Source organism: Pleurodeles waltl, chromosome 6 (genome assembly GCF_031143425.1).
Source record: "Pleurodeles waltl isolate 20211129_DDA chromosome 6, aPleWal1.hap1.20221129, whole genome shotgun sequence".
In the NCBI taxonomy this organism is placed as follows: Eukaryota; Metazoa; Chordata; class Amphibia; order Caudata; family Salamandridae; genus Pleurodeles; species Pleurodeles waltl.
In genome coordinates this window covers 1434489065-1434506676 of record NC_090445.1, presented here as the reverse complement: position 1 = coordinate 1434506676, position 17612 = coordinate 1434489065, and the positions used below count along the sequence as shown (strand labels likewise).

Sequence of the window (17612 nt, the reverse complement as noted above, 5' to 3'; positions counted from 1 at the left end):
GTGCCAACGGAAAAAAAAAAACAGCAAAAGTTGACAAAGTAATATAGTGGAGTACAGCATATCATGGCACCTTTTAAAAAATATCGCCAAATATTGAAAGCTCCAACCAACCCAATAAAATTAAAATTCTGATTTTTAGATTTTGTTCTGTTATTTAAGATTAAATAATGTGTGTATTTGTGTAAATGATTTTTCTTTATTTTTATCTATTGTTTTCAAGTTTAAATACTATAAATTGGTTAGACTGGGGTCTCAGCACTCAAAAGGTTAAAACGCATCCATCAGAACGATGCCTCAAACCTTTCCTGAGGTAGTGCCAAGTTTTTCCTTGTGAATTTGTCCATTATGTCAGTCTGCACTGAAACTTGGAGCAATGAGAGCTACATGTATACCATTTTAGATCTGGTGTTAGCCAAGACTTTTTATTAGGTCAGCCGTTAGCCAAGACCCTTTGTTTTTAATACAATTATATGTATAATATACTTACTTGGAAGGGATTTCAACCAGCTCTGTTCATCCGCTGGTTCGTTGTTTTGTCATTCACATTTTGCTTCCATGCATTACAACATACATCATAAGCTTGAGACAATAGGTCAGTCTAATTCAGCCGCTGGCTAACTTCACTTTAAATGACTGCATTTTGCTCTGTCACATGGCATACATTCACAGACAAGGTAGTTCACTTCAGTGAGTGTTTTTGCTTTTTACCTTAGTGTTGCCTTTGTGTTTAAAGCCTGATGTGATTACAAGATTCTTTCTACCAGCTCTTCATATTCCAGGTTTATCAGATCCTGTCTTCTTCTAATGTTGCTATAAATTCCTTTTGGAGTTACCTTTGTTTATCTGATAGCTGCTATTTCACACCATACTAGACCTTGTCCATTTGAAACTGTTCTTTATCCAGTTATCATTTCTTAGTAAAAATAAGTGCATTCATAACTGCTCTCCTGTATGACATGCTAGAATGTATTTTAATTGAGGACTACAATTATATTTGTAAACCAGTTTAGCCAGTATGTCCTGCTTGTATGCCTTACTAGTCTGATTTCTGTGCTCTTGTATGTCAATCTTATATACACATTTAACTATTATATTAACTGAAGCCATGCTTTTTTTCCAATTTTCTATCTATCTATCTATCTATCTATCTATCTATCTATCTATCTATCTATCTATCTATCTATCTTTGCCACTCTATATATCTTTTGCAACATGTTCTAAAAACAGAACCCTATATTTCAGTCTTTCCAAGCCCATTTATCTATTTAACCCTCTCAATTTATAGTAAAGGTGTACAAAGATATTACAAAAAAAGGATTAGACTGTCTGCAAATGCCAGACTGTTTTTTAAGGTTTTGGGTTAGCCTACATCTTTTGATTATATTACAGTTATGGGTATGTCAAAGTTCCTCATAGGGATTTTCAGCCGGACGTAATCCATTCTGTTGTTGTGTCATTCACATTTTTCTTCCACCAACTGCAGCATGCAACATGAGGCAGTGGGTCAGTGAACTTCAGCCATTAGCTATCGTCATTGTTAGTTTAGGCATGTTGCCCTTTCACAAGACACACATTGACACACAAAGTAGTTCCCTTCTGTGACATTTTCTACTATGGTAACATGCTTTTTTAGACAAGAAAATATGTCAACCTTAGGCCATTTTTTTTCTTCAGATTGATGAGGGCCAGTTACAAACTAGAATTGCCAAAGCCAAAAGGCTGGTGGCCCAGTGGCCGATGGTGGAAGTTGAAAGTAGTGAGGCATAAGACCAAATTATTTATGAGTAAGAGAAGGTTTAACAGGGTTCCTCCCCAAGAAAATTTGTAAAAATTGCTGCATGTAGGTGCAATTTTCAGCACTATTTACTTTATTAATATGCCCCAAAATACTGTTCTTATATTCATTTGTAAAAGAAACTCATTAAATGTTGTAGTTTTTTAATTGTTTGTTTAGCATATTACTACCGTACAGGGCATGCTTTGAACTGAGTCCCATGCATGCCACCATTGGGAGCTGAGCTCTGGAGTGGAGGCTGAGGGCAGTGACAGTTCCTTAAAGTGGCTGTCACTGAGGCAAAATGTGTTACGAATACATGGTCAGGGGGTTGTGGCTGGAGGTCACACAAGATGGCCGCTGCTCTTTAGAGCTCTGGGAGGCTTCAGCACTTCCTGGAAAGAAGGAGATGTTTTCACATCAAAATGATTAATTTCTTCAGCATTTTTGAGCACTGGAGCTCTGCCGCTGCATAAATATGCCTTTATCTTACAGAGACATCAAGTTTTGAAGTAATTTCAGAGACTTTCTGAGAGGGCCTGAGGTAATTACTTATTTTCAGCCTCTGCACAAACCTAAACTTTCACAGAGATGTTTCTATTTGACTTTTAACTGCTTGCCTGGATGTCATTCTACAAATCTAATTTCCTCTGCAATGGAATATTTATTACCTTCTGACAGCTAGCTGAACTTGTGACCTCTCTCTTCAAACACATTTAGCTGAGGTTTTCAACTTTCACTATTCACTGGCAGCTCTTGTTGTCAAGGAGCTCTTCCAAATTGCTCTTCCTAACATGGTAAATTATTTTCTTTGAGAGAGGGGATTTTTCCTTTTCAGAAGGTTCCCTTAAAACTAGTCACCAATTGTTTGACTATGTGCAGTAAAGTGCTTTGCTCTTGTGGTATTCTGTCATGCCTGTTATGAGAGAATAAATTAGGATTTTCTATTTATATATTTTTTATTATATTTTGCTCTATTGTTGGAAACTTCTCGCAGCAGCTTCTCATCGTAATATAATTTCATCAACACCTCACTTTGCTGGCTTCCTATTACCAAATTGCTGCTGGCTTTTATGGGGAGACCACATAATTCCCAGAGCAGCCAGTCATCATCTTCCTCCAAGTCTAATAATCCTCTTCGAGTGGTGCGCACACATATAACTAAATCTTCTGTACCATCAGCTTTAACAATGGATTGTGCTAGAGTCATTTTAAAGGATAGCACCTCTTCATCGCATGCTGCTGGCGCAATTGCAAAAAAAACATCTAATACCTCCTCCGTTAAGCGCCCCAAAAAAGACCTTGATTCTCCCTCAAAATCACCTACACATCTTACTCTAGATGATGTCATGGAGGAATTGCGTGCAATAAAGCCCTTTATGATGGACACTAATGCCTCTTTGCAACGTATTGAGGAGCAATGGTCCCAACACCAACAACAAATTTGTTCTCTGGAACAGAGAGTCAGTAACCTTGAAGAGTGTAACACTGTCAATCCTCAGATCTCCAAGGACATAGCTCAACTTAAAAGGCTTACTGAAAAAGTAGAAAATAGAAATAGGAGAAATAACCTTCGCCTTTTTGGGATTCCAGAAGGTTCGGAAGGCTCCAACATGATTGCATTCCTTCAAACAGCAAAACCTTCAAGTCTTCGCTCGCCTTCTACCTCTCCCCTCTCTATCCAATGGGCACATCGTTTAGGTCCACAGACTTCAACTGGCCCTCGTGCACATCCTAGAGGCATTATTATTCTCTTTCTCCAATTTACTGACTTGATGCCAATACTCTCGGAAGCCAAAAAGATGGGCTCTTTGCTATGGTCAGGTCATAAAGTATTTTTCACACTAGGCTTCTCTCCTGCAACAGCTGCCTGTCACAAACAGTTTTTGGACTTAAGTCCACAACTCAAATCCTTGAATATTCGATATGGTCTTCTTCACCCATGCCTTTTCAAAATTACATTCAAGGACAAATCTTACTCGTTTGAGGAACCTTCAGCACTACAAACTTCTATTAACCAACACAAAACAGAAGCAATGGAACTAGGAGCATCTGCTATTACTTGAAGATATAATTTAATTTGTCTTTAATTTCCTTTCTTTTTTTTTTCTGGACAGTTTAATAGTAATGGTTATGTTTAGTATTTATATCCAGGGTTTTCCTTCTCTGCATCTTCTTATTCTCTTTTTTTTCTTTTTTAGATAGTGTTCTTTGTGCAATCCTCATGTTCCTTTCCCAACCATATAACTTTCTCACCATCCAAATTGTTCTCCTACACTTTCCACTGGTAAGCTTTGATTTTTATTGTTCTTTATGCCACACTCCTTTACTGTAGCTATTACGTTATTTGGTCTCCTGAATGGTACATTTTTTGTTTGTATGTTTTTTTTTTCTTCCAAGAAACTCGCCTTCATATGTTTTAATATCTAATATCACTTTTCTTGTGCTGAAGCCACTCTTGCCTGTCTTTTCAGGTTCTCCACTGTCCCTCTACCTTTCGGGGTATTCACTTTCTATATTGTCTTCTTTAGCTCTCGTGGACTTTAGTCCCTGTATTGCCACATCCATGTATATACAACTTCTGGAGGTCATCTTCCTCCTTTTTCTTTACTATCTTGTTTCTTTCCCATTTCTTTGCTTTTGCAAAATTGATATGCCTAGTTTATTCCTTGTTACAGCAGTTGTTTATTAATACTTCTTGTTATGCAACTTAGAACTGTTACTTGGAATGTTAACGGGGTTAAACACCCTATTAAACGTCAGTGTGTCTTATCTCACCTAGCTCGTTTGAAATGCCACATTGCTTTGTTGCAAGAGACTCTGAGGCAATTAAGCTTAAAAAACAATGGGTGCGGGACATTTTCTACTCCTCTTCCACCACAAACAAAAATGGGGTAATTATACTCTGTCATAAATCTCTCAAACCTACCATAATTTCACAGCATCAAGATACAGAAGGTCGCTGGGTACTTGTTACATTTACAATAGACAATAGTTCTCTTACTATCCTAAATATATACGACCCCACACATCCGGATCCAAATTTTTAGAAGAATCTTTCACATATTGTCTCTGAACATTCCTCAAACAATTTACTAATAGGTGGTGACTGCAACCAAATTCTCGATCCATTTTTGGACAGACGTTCCACGTCACATTTCATTCCACATGCCTCCACAAAGCTTTTAACCCCTTCCCCGCCACGGACGTAATGGTTACGTCCATGGCAGCGCCCGTGTGGCGCCATGGACGTAACCATTACGTCCTGAATGCTTCCCTCGGGAGAAGCGCTAGCGCTCCTCCCGAGGGACGCCCCCCCACCCCCCCAGGTCAGGGCTGACCGGGGAATCCCTTCCCCTTCCACCCCCGACCCCCCCCACCCCCCCTGTGACGTCAGCGCGCGCTGATTTGTCACAGGGGCCTCCCTAGTCGCGCTGGAAGCTCTGCTTCCAGCGCGATTGAAAAAGAAATGCAAAAGCATTTCTTTTTCAATCACTTGGGAGGCCCGGAGGGGCTTCAAAGGGAAGGAAAAGTATTTCCTTCCCTTTGAAGTCCCTCCGAGGGTTTCAAAAGCCGGATTGCTTGCAATCCGGCTTTTGAAACCCCACTAGACACCAGGGATTTTTTTTTTTTTCATTGAAATTGACCAAAGGGAGCGACCCCTTGGGCAAGGGTCGCTCCCAGGGGGGGCATTTTTTTGAAAAGGCCTTTTCTGCCCCCCTTGGGGGCAGATCGGCCTTACTAGGCCGATCTGCCCCCAGGGGGGGCAGAAACCTCTAGGCACCAGGGACCATTTTTTTTTTTTTTGTTTCATTTTTTTTTTTGGTGGGGAGCGACCCCTTAGGCAAGGGTCGCTCCCCTTGGGGGAAAATTATATTTTGGCCATTTCTGCCTCCCTTGGGGGCAGATTGGCCTATTTTGATGAGGCCAATCTGCCCCCAAGGGGGGTAGAAACCACTAGACACCAGGGAGTTTTTTCTTTGCGTGAATTTCACGCAAATGGAGCGACCCCTTAGGCAAGGGTCGCTCCCTGGGGGGGAGGGCAATTTATTTTAGGCCATTTCTGCCCCCCCTGGGGGCAGATCGGCCTATTATTAGGCCGATCTGCCCCCAGGGGGGGAAGAAACCTCTAGGCGCCAGGGCAATTTTTTTTTTGTGTTTTTTTTTTTTGTTCTTTCTTTTTTTTAGAGATGGGGAGCGACCCATCAGGCAAGGGTCGCTCCCCTGGGGGGCAAATTGTATTTAGACCATTTCTGCCCCCCTGGGGGCAGATTGGCCAATTTTAGGTCAATCTGCCCCCAAGGGGGCAGAAACCACTAGGCACCGGGGATTTGTTTTTTGGCACCAATGTCACGCAGGGGGAGCGACCCCGTAGGCAAGGGTCGCTCCCGGGGGGGGGGGGGGGTTGGGGTTGGGGGGGCAAATTTATTTTAGGCCATTTCTGCCCCCCCGGGGGACAGATCGGCCTATTATTAGGCCGAACTGCCCCCGGGGGGGGGGGAGAACACTCTAGGCGCCAGGGCAATTTTTTTTTTGTGTGTTTTTTTTTTGTTGTTTCTTTTTTTAGAGATGGGGAGTGACCCATCAGGCAAGGGTCGCTCCCCTGGGGGGGCAAATTGTATTTAGACCATTTCTGCCCCCCTGGGGGCAGATTGGCCAATTTTAGGTCAATCTGCCCCCAAGGGGGCAGAAACCACTAGGCACCGGGGATTTGTTTTTTGGCGCCAATGTCACGCAGGGGGAGCGACCCCGTAGGCAAGGGTCGCTCCGGGGGGGGGGGGTGGGGGTTGGGGGGGCAAATTTATTTTAGGCCATTTCTGCCCCCCCCGGGGACAGATCGGCCTATTATTAGGCCGAACTGCCCCCGGGGGGGGGGGGGCCAGAACACTCTAGGCGCCAGGGCAATTTTTTTTTTGTGTGTTTTTTTTTTTGTTGTTTCTTTTTTTAGAGATGGGGAGTGACCCATCAGGCAAGGGTCGCTCCCCTGGGGGGGCAAATTGTATTTAGACCATTTCTGCCCCCCTGGGGGCAGATTGGCCAAATTTAGGTCAATCTGCCCCCAAGGGGGCAGAAACCACTAGGCACCGGGGATTTGTTTTTTGGCGCCAATGTCACGCAGGGGGAGCGACCCCGTAGGCAAGGGTCGCTCCCGGGGGGGGGTGGGGGTTGGGGGGGCAAATTTATTTTAGGCCATTTCTGCCCCCCGGGGGACAGATCGGCCTATTATTAGGCAGAACTGCCCCCGGGGGCGGGGCAGAACACTCTAGGCGCCAGGGCAATTTTTTTTTGGTGTGTTTTTTTTTTTTGTTGTTTCTTTTTTTAGAGATGGGGAGTGACCCATCAGGCAAGGGTCGCTCCCCTGGGGGGGCAAATTGTATTTAGACCATTTCTGCCCCCCTGGGGGCAGATTGGCCAATTTTAGGTCAATCTGCCCCCAAGGGGGCAGAAACCACTAGGCACCGGGGATTTGTTTTTTGGCGCCAATGTCACGCAGGGGGAGCGACCCCGTAGGCAAGGGTCGCTCCCGGGGGGGGGGGGGGGGTGGGGGTTGGGGGGGCAAATTTATTTTAGGCCATTTCTGCCCCCCCGGGGGACAGATCGGCCTATTATTAGGCCGAACTGCCCCCGGGGGGGGGGGGGGCAGAACACTCTAGGCGCCAGAGCAATTTTTTTTTTGTGTGTTTTTTTTTTGTTGTTTCTTTTTTTAGAGATGGGGAGTGACCCATCAGGCAAGGGTCGCTCCCCTGGGGGGGCAAATTGTATTTAGACCATTTCTGCCCCCCTGGGGGCAGATTGGCCAATTTTAGGTCAATCTGCCCCCAAGGGGGCAGAAACCACTAGGCACCGAGGATTTGTTTTTTGGCGCCAATGTCACGCAGGGGGAGCGACCCCGTAGGCAAGGGTCGCTCCCGGTGGGGGGGTGGGGGTTGGGGGGGCAAATTTATTTTAGGCCATTTCTGCCCCCCCGGGGGACAGATCGGCCTATTATTAGGCCTAACTGCCCCCGGGGGGGGGCAGAACACTCTAGGCGCCAGGGCAATTTTTTTTTTGTGTGTTTTTTTTTTGTTGTTTCTTTTTTTAGAGATGGGGAGTGACCCATCAGGCAAGGGTCGCTCCCCTGGGGGGGCAAATTGTATTTAGACCATTTCTGCCCCCCTGGGGGCAGATTGGCCAATTTTAGGTCAATCTGCCCCCAAGGGGGCAGAAACTACTAGGCACCGGGGATTTGTTTTTTGGCGCCAATGTCACGCAGGGGGAGCGACCCCGTAGGCAAGGGTCGCTCCCGGTGGGGGGGTGGGGGTTGGGGGGGCAAATTTATTTTAGGCCATTTCTGCCCCCCCGGGGGACAGATCGGCCTATTATTAGGCCGAACTGCCCCCGGGGGGGGGGCAGAACACTCTAGGCGCCAGGGCAATTTTTTTTTTGTGTGTTTTTTTGTTGTTGTTTCTTTTTTTAGAGATGGGGAGCGACCCATCAGGCAAGGGTCGCTCCCCTGGGGGGGCAAATTGTATTTAGACCATTTCTGCCCCCCTGGGGGCAGATTGGCCAATTTTAGGTCAATCTGCCCCAAAGGGGGCAGAAACCACTAGGCACCGGGGATTTGTTTTTTGGCGCCAATGTGACGCAGGGGGAGCGACCCCGTAGGCAAGGGTCGCTCCCGGGGGGGGGGTGGGTGTTGGGGGGGCAAATTTATTTTAGGCCATTTCTGCCCCCCCGGGGGGCAGATCGGCCTATTATTAGGCCGATCTGCCCCCGGGGGGGGGGCAGAAACCTCTAGGCGCCAGGGGAATTTTTCTTTTTTTTCTTTGTTTTTTTTTTTTTAGAGATGGGGAGCGACCCATCAGGCAAAAATCGCTCCCCTGGGGGACAAATTGTATTTAGGCCATTTCTGCCCCCCTTGGGGGCAGATTGGCTGAGTTTAGGTCAACCTGCCCCCAAGGGGGCAGAAACCACTAGGCACCGGGGATTTGTTTTTTGGTGCCAATGTCACGCAGGGGGAGCGACCCCGTAGGCAAGGGTCGCTCCCGGCGGGGGAGGGTGGGGGTTGGGGGGGCAAATTTATTTTAGGCCATTTCTGCCCCCCCCCTGGGGCCGGCTGAGCTACAGGCCAAACACCACAGGTAGGCACCTTGCAAAAAACACCTCTGTTTTCTGTGAAAAAATATGTTGTGTCCACGTTGTGTTTTAGGCCATTTCCTTTTGTGGGCGCTAGGCCTACCCACAGAAGTGATGTACCATTTTTATCGAGAGACTTAGGGGAACGCTGGGTGGAAGGAAATTTGTGGCTCCTCTCAGATTCCAGAACTTTCTGTCACCGAAATGAGAGGAAAAAGTGTTTTTGGGGCCAAATTTTGATGTTTGCAAAGGATTCTGGGTAACATAACCTGGTCTGAGCCCCGCAAGTCACCCCATCTTGGATTCCCCTGGGTTTCTAGTTTTCAAAAATGCACTGGTTTGCTAGGTTTCCTCAGGTGTCGGCTGAGCTACAGGCCAAAATCCACAGGTAGGCACTGCTTTTTATAAAAAAATGTGATGTGTCCACGTTGTGTTTTGGGCCCTTTCCTTTCGTGGGCGCTAGTCCTACCCACACAAGTGATGTATCATTTTTATCGGGAGACTTCGGGGAACGCTGGGTAGAAGGAAATTTGTGGCTCCTCTCAGATTCCAGAACTTTCTGCCACAGAAATGTGAGTAACATGTGTATTTTTAGCCAAATTTTGAGGTTTGCAAAGGATTCTGGGTAACAGAACCTGGTCCGAGCCCCGCAAGTCACCCCTCCTTGGATTCCCCTAGGTCTCTAGTTTTCAGAAATGCACAGGTTTGGTAGGTTTCCCTAGGTGCCGGCTGAGCTAGAGGCCAAAATCTACAGGTAGGCACTTCGCAAAAAACACCTCTGTTTTTTTCCAAAATTTAGGATGTGTCAACGTTGCGCTTTGGGGTGTTTCCTGTCGCCGGCGCTAGGCCTACCCACGCAAGTGAGGTATCATTTTTATCGGGAGACTTGGGGGAACGCTGGGTGGAAGGAAATTTGTAGCTCCTCTCAGATTCCAGAACTTTCTGCCACAGAAATCTGAGTAACATGTGTATTTTTAGCCAAATTTTGAGGTTTGCAAAGGATTCTGGGTAACAGAACCTGGTCCGAGCCACACAAGTCACCCCTCCTTGGATTCCCCTAGGTCTCTAGTTTTCAGAAATGCATAGGTTTGGTAGGTTTCCCTAGGTGGCGGCTGAGCTAGAGGCCAAAATCTACAGGTAGTCACTTTGCTAAAAACAGCTCTGTTTTCTGTGATATGTCCACGTTGTGTTTTGGGGCATATCCTGTCGCGGGCGCTAGGCCTACCCACACAAGTGAGGTATCATTTTTATCGGGAGACGTGGGGGAACGCTGGGTGGAAGGAAATTTGTGGCTCCTCTCAGATTCCAGAACTTTCTGCCACAGAAATTTGAGGAACATGTGTTTTTTTAGCCAAATTTTGAGGTTTGCAAAGGATTCTGGGTAACAGAACCTGGTCCGAGCCCCGCAAGTCACCCCTCCTTGGATCCCCCTAGGTCTCTAGTTTTCAGAAATGCATAGGTTTGGTAGGTTTCCCTAGGTGGCGGCTGAGCTAGAGGCCAAAATCTACAGGTAGTCACTTTGCTAAAAACAGCTCTGTTTTCTGTGATATGTCCACGTTGTGTTTTGGGGCATATCCTGTCGCGGGCGCTAGGCCTACCCACACAAGTGAGGTATCATTTTTATCGGGAGACGTGGGGGAACGCTGGGTGGAAGGAAATTTGTGGCTCCTCTCAGATTCCAGAACTTTCTGCCACAGAAATTTGAGGAACATGTGTTTTTTTAGCCAAATTTTGAGGTTTGCAAAGGATTCTGGGTAACAGAACCTGGTCCGAGCCCCGCAAGTCACCCCTCCTTGGATCCCCCTAGGTCTCTAGTTTTCAGAAATGCATAGGTTTGGTAGGTTTCCCTAGGTGGCGGCTGAGCTAGAGGCCAAAATCTACAGGTAGTCACTTTGCTAAAAACAGCTCTGTTTTCTGTGATATGTCCACGTTGTGTTTTGGGGCATATCCTGTCGCGGGCGCTAGGCCTACCCACACAAGTGAGGTATCATTTTTATCGGGAGACGTGGGGGAACGCTAGGTGGAAGGAAATTTGTGGCTCCTCTCAGATTCCAGAACTTTCTGCCACAGAAATTTGAGGAACATGTGTTTTTTTAGCCAAATTTTGAGGTTTGCAAAGGATTCTGGGTAACAGAACCTGGTCCGAGCCCCGCAAGTCACCCCTCCTTGGATCCCCCTAGGTCTCTAGTTTTCAGAAATGCATAGGTTTGGTAGGTTTCCCTAGGTGGCGGCTGAGCTAGAGGCCAAAATCTACAGGTAGTCACTTTGCTAAAAACAGCTCTGTTTTCTGTGATATGTCCACGTTGTGTTTTGGGGCATATCCTGTCGCGGGCGCTAGGCCTACCCACACAAGTGAGGTATCATTTTTATCGGGAGACGTGGGGGAACGCTAGGTGGAAGGAAATTTGTGGCTCCTCTCAGATTCCAGAACTTTCTGCCACAGAAATGTGAGTAACATGTGTATTTTTAGCCAAATTTTGAGGTTTGCAAAGGATTCTGGGTAACAGAACCTGGTCCGAGCCCCGCAAGTCACCCCTCCTTGGATTCCCCTAGGTCTCTAGTTTTCAGAAATGCACAGGTTTGGTAGCTTTCCCTAGGTGCCGGCTGAGCTAGAGGCCAAAATCTACAGGTAGGCACTTCGCAAAAAACACCTCTGTTTTTTTCCAAAATTTAGGATGTGTCCACGTTGCGCTTTGGGGTGTTTCCTGTCGCCGGCGCTAGGCCTACCCACGCAAGTGAGGTATCATTTTTATCGGGAGACTTGGGGGAACGCTGGGTGGAAGGAAATTTGTAGCTTCTCTCAGATTCCAGAACTTTCTGCCACAGAAATGTGAGGGACATGTGTTTTTTTAGCCACATTTTGAGGTTTGCAAAGGATTCTGGGTAACAGAACCTGGTCCGAGCCCCGCAAGTCACCCCTCCTTGGATTCCCCTAGGTCTCTAGTTTTCAGAAATGCACAGGTTTGGTAGGTTTCCCTAGGTGCCGGCTGAGCTAGAGGCCAAAATCTACAGGTAGGCACTTCGCAAAAAACACCTCTGTTTTTTCCCAAAATTTAGGATGTGTCCACGTTGCGCTTTGGGGTGTTTCCTGTCGCCGGCGCTAGGCCTACCCACGCAAGTGAGGTATCATTTTTATCGGGAGACTTGGGGGAACGCTGGGTGGAAGGAAATTTGTAGCTCCTCTCAGATTCCAGAACTTTCTGCCACAGAAATGTGAGGGACATGTGTTTTTTTAGCCAAATTTTGAGGTTTGCAAAGGATTCTGGGTAACAGAACCTGGTCCGAGCCCCGCAAGTCACCCCTCCTTGGATTCCCCTAGGTCTCTAGTTTTCAGAAATGCACAGGTTTGGTAGGTTTCCCTAGGTGGTGGCTGAGCTAGAGGCCAAAATCTACAGGTAGTCACTTTGCTAAAAACAGCTCTGTTTTCTGTGATATGTCCACGTTGTGTTTTGGGGCATATCCTGTCGCGGGCGCTAGGCCTACCCACACAAGTGAGGTATCATTTTTATCGGGAGACGTGGGGGAACGCTGGGTGGAAGGAAATTTGTGGCTCCTCTCAGATTCCAGAACTTTCTGCCACAGAAATGTGAGGAACATGTGTTTTTTTAGCCAAATTTTGAGGTTTGCAAAGGATTCTGGGTAACAGAACCTGGTCCGAGCCACACAAGTCACCCCTCCTTGGATTCCCCTAGGTCTCTAGTTTTCAGAAATGCATAGGTTTGGTAGGTTTCCCTAGGTGGCGGCTGAGCTAGAGGCCAAAATCTACAGGTAGTCACTTTGCTAAAAACAGCTCTGTTTTCTGTGATATGTCCACGTTGTGTTTTGGGGCATATCCTGTCGCGGGCGCTAGGCCTACCCACACAAGTGAGGTATCATTTTTATCGGGAGACGTGGGGGAACGCTGGGTGGAAGGAAATTTGTGGCTCCTCTCAGATTCCAGAACTTTCTGCCAGAGAAATTTGAGGAACATGTGTTTTTTTAGCCAAATTTTGAGGTTTGCAAAGGATTCTGGGTAACAGAACCTGGTCCGAGCCACACAAGTCACCCCTCCTTGGATTCCCCTAGGTCTCTAGTTTTCAGAAATGCACAGGTTTGGTAGGTTTCCCTAGGTGGCGGCTGAGCTAGAGGCCAAAATCTACAGGCAGTCACTTTGCTAAAAACAGCTCTGTTTTCTGTGATGTGTCCACGTTGTGTTTTGGGGCATATCCTGTCGCGGGCGCTAGGCCTACCCAAACAAGTGAGGTATCATTTTTATCGGGAGACTTGGGGGAACATAGAATGGCAAAACAAGTGTTATTGCCCCTTGTCTTTCTCTACATTTATTCCTTCCAAATATAGGGGTGTGTGTAAAAAAGACATCTATTTGAGAAATTCCATGTAATTCACGTACTACTATGGTCACCCCGGAATTCAGAGATGTGCAAATAACCACTGCTCCTCAACACCTTATCTTGTGCCCTTTTTGGAAATGCAAAGGTTTTCTTGATAGCTATTTTTTACTCCTTATATTTCAGCAAATGAATTACTGTATACCCGGTATAGAATGAAAACGCACTGCAGGGTGCAGCTCATTTATTGGCTCTGGGTTCCTCGGGTTCTTGATGAACCTACAAACCCTATATATCCCCGCAACCAGAGGAGTCCAGCAGACGTAACGGTATATTGCTTTCGATAATCTGACATTGCAGGGAAAAGTTACAGAGTAAAAAGTAGAGAAAAATTGATGTTTTTTTCACCTCAATTTCAATATTTTTCTTTTTCAGCTGTTATTTTCTGTAGGAAACCCTTGTAGGATCTACACAAATGACCCCTTGCTGAATTCAGAATTTTGTCTACTTTTCAGAAATGTTTAGGTTTCTGGGATCCAGCATTGGTTTCATGACCATTCCTGTCACTGACTGGAAGGAGGCTGAAAGCACAAAAAATTGCACAAATGGGGTATGCCCCAGTAAAATGCCAAAATTGTGTTGAAAAATTGGGTTTTCGGATTCAAGTCTGCCTGTTCCTGAAAGCTGGGAAGCTGCTGAGTTTAGCACCGCAAACCCTTTGTTGATGCCATTTTTAGGGGAAAAACCACAAGCCTTCTTCTGCAGCCACTTTTTCCAATTTTTTTGAAAAAAACAAAATTTTCCCTGTATTTTGGCCAATTTCTTGGCCTCTTTCAGGGGAACCCACAAAGTCTGGGTACCTCCAGAATCCCTAGGATGTTGGAAAAAAAGGACGCAAATTTGGCTTGGTTAGCTTATGTGGACAAAAAGTTATGCGGGCCTAAGCGCGAACTGCCCCAAATAGGCAAAAAAAGGCCTGGCACAGGAGGGGGAAAAGGCCTGGCAGCGAAGTGGTTAAAAACTTTATTTTACAGCATTCTCTCTCTGATTCCTGGAGAATATGCAATCCCGACCTCTTGGAATATTCTTTTTACTCTCTTACCCACCATTCCCAAACTAGGCTTTATTATATCTTTCTGAGTAAAGGTTTATTGCAACATAAGGTCAACTCTGAAATCGGTGCTATTTTGATCTCCGATCACGAACCTGTGATTACTGACTTTGATCTTTTTCTTAATGGTTCCAAAACATCTTCATGGAGGTTTAATAACTCTCTACTTTCAGATGCTACTTTTATCGCTTCCTACAGTAAGTTTATAGAAGAATACTTTCACATCAACGATAGTGATCAACTATCTTTTCATTTTGTTTGGGATGCATTCAAAGCAGCCTCTAGGGGTTTCATCATAAGTTATGCTCACTCAAAAAAAAAAGGCTGCTCAACAAAAATCGACTTCCATCCTTGAAAATATAAAGTCCCTAGAACATGAATACTATACTCACAAAACTAGTAAATCACATCTTGAAGCACTAGTCTCAGCTAAAATGGAGTTTAACCAATATACCACTGAACAAGCATGCGGCACCCTCCTGAAAATAAATGCCAGATATTATGGTGGTAACAATAAAGATGGTTCTCATCTAGCTCGATATTTGAAACAAAGAAAAGAAAAAACAACTATTAAATCTATCACAGATAACAATGGTGTTAAACACTTTAGAGATAAAGATATAGCATTGTGTTTCGCTTCTTACTATAAGGACCTGTACACTCCAGAACACATACCAACAGTTGAATCTCTCAACCAATATTTCTTTAATCTCAAACCAAGAGACCCATTGCAGATTGACCGCTCATCTTTAGACCAACCCCTACCGAACTTACCGAACTATATACAGCTTTACAATCTCTCCCCAAAGTTAAGGCCCCAGGCCCAGATGGCTTCACAGCAGAATTCTTTATTCAGTTTGCTAAGTCTCTCTTCCCCAAACTCTTTCAATTACTTAATCACTATAATGTTAGGTTCTGCATCTGGCTCATTTACGGAGGCCATGATTTGTCTTATTCCCAAAAAAGATCAGGATGCGACTGACTGTAAAAACTATAGACCCATATCTTTAATTAATACTGATTGTAAACTATATGCCAAAGTTTTAGCTCTCTGTTTACTCCCATATATACCTGACCTTATTGATTCTCATCAATTTGGGTTTATCCCTAATAGAAATGTAGCAGATAATTCCCGTACTTTTACAAATATTATTAACAAGGCATCTAAACTTAAGATTCCTCTGGCAGCTTTATCATTGGATGCGGAAAAGGCCTTCAATAGGGTGTACTGGGCTTTCTTGTCGAAGGCATTGGAATGGCATGGACTAGGTACTAAATTCCAACATTTTAAATCCATTCTTTATTCCTCACCATGTTCCTTGGTTATAACAAATGGTATCCGATCTCCTCTTTTCCCTCTTAAAAGGGGTACTCGTCAAGGATGCCCATTATCTCCTTTACTATTTATTTTGGCTCTTGAACCTTTTCTGTACCAATTAAAAACGTCTGAACATTTTACGGGGTTTCAAATTAATAATGCACACATCAAATTTATGGCATATGCTGATGATATTCTTTTGTTCATGTCTCACCCTGACACTTCTCTTCCTGCATTCCTGTATGACCTCAACTTAAATTCTGATGTATCTGGCTATAAACTTAATATAGATAAAACAGTGGTCCTACCACTTAATGCTCATTGCACTGGCTCTGTATTCCTTGATGCAGGATTATCTTTGAATTCTTCTAAGATTAAATGCCTGGGGGTATGTTACCGCACTACTCTCAAGGATACATTAAAGACTAATTTAGAAATTTTATCTGCAAAGCTTGTAGATCTCACACAGAAATGGTCTCCATTATATCTCACGTGGTGGGGCCGCTTGGACACTGAAGTGATGCTTCTCCCTATCATTAACTTCTTCCTTATGATGCTTCCTATTAAGATACGTAAACTATTTTTTAGTTCAATTGATAAAATTCTATCCAAGTTCCTGTGGAATGGTAAACAATCCTGAATCTCTCTCTCAAAATGAAAACTTCCTAAAGTACAAGGTGGAGTTAATTTTCCTGACTTTTTAACTTATCACAAATCTTTTGGCATTAAGCAAAGACATCCCTATATATCTACACTCAATGATGCCCCTCAAAAGCTATGGTTCTCTTTGGGAGAAACATTTATTTCTCCCTTTTCCCATAAACACATTATATTTATGTCTAACCCCTCAAAATTCTGGTTGCCCAGCACTATCTCCCATTCTGTCAACTTACTGAAACCTATTTTTATTTTGCATCTTACCCCCATTAATCAATTCTTTAACAGTCCTATTTGGCACAATAGTTCTCTTAGGAAACAAGCTAAAACCTTGTGTTGGAAGGCTTGGATGATTAAAGGTATTCTTCTCTTTTCCCAATTATATCATAAAGACTCTCTCATCCCTTTTACTACTCTCTCAGCAATTTATAATCTCCCTATTCGCATAAAATCCCAATATATCATTCTTTCTACTCTAGTCCAAGAGGCCCTAATAAACGTATACATCATAATCATTCTTCTCTTGCATCATCTCCACACCCGATCGTAACTTCTAATTATCCTAGGGCAGCTGGAATTTATAAACTTTTAAGAACGTCTGTTTCACCTAGACTCAAATCACCTATTGAGACATTGTGGGAATCAGATCTTTGTGTTGTTTGGCCAACTTTTTTATGGGATAGAATATGGTATAAGATACATTCCACTGCAAGCCTCACACAGACCCTATATTTTTTTTATAATAGACTTTTCTACACTCCTGTACGCCTTTACAAACTCAAACTTGCACAAAATGACAGTTGTTGGCGCTGCCACACTCAGCAGGGTACTGACTTTCACATGTTTTCTTCTTGTCCATCCCTATCTACTTTTTGGTTCTCAATATGGTCTCGCATTTCAGCAATAGCTCAGATTTCCTTACTAATGTCATATGAATTACTGATTTTGGGTGGCATACACGATATCTGGAGTTCATTCAGGCCTCATGGAAAATTGGTGGACCTTTTGCTTTCTATTGCAATCTCTATTATTACGTCTAACTGGAAATCTTCGGAGAACATTACTCTCAGACAGTGGTAGAATTCTGTATGTTATCATCATAGACTTGACAGCTACAAGCTTGATTCAACAGGAACTTTCTTCAAACGTCATCAGCTATGGTTGCCATTAAGTAACTATCTCTCACGCACTGCGGAGGGAAATTGATTTTTCTCCTCCTTTTAAAAAAATGTCAATATATTTCCTGTTTTTCTTCTTATATATACTTATTTCATCTTACATTCGCTGTAACTAATGTCTATTATCTCT

At 44.3% G+C, this 17612-nt stretch overlaps 1 protein-coding gene across 2 annotated transcripts in view; it reads right to left on the bottom strand.

Moving 5' to 3' along the window:
- Window positions 1-17612, bottom strand: part of RASSF4 (Ras association domain family member 4) — a 404267-nt gene that overhangs the window by 34183 nt on the left and 352472 nt on the right. The gene's annotated exons all lie outside the window — the stretch shown is intronic.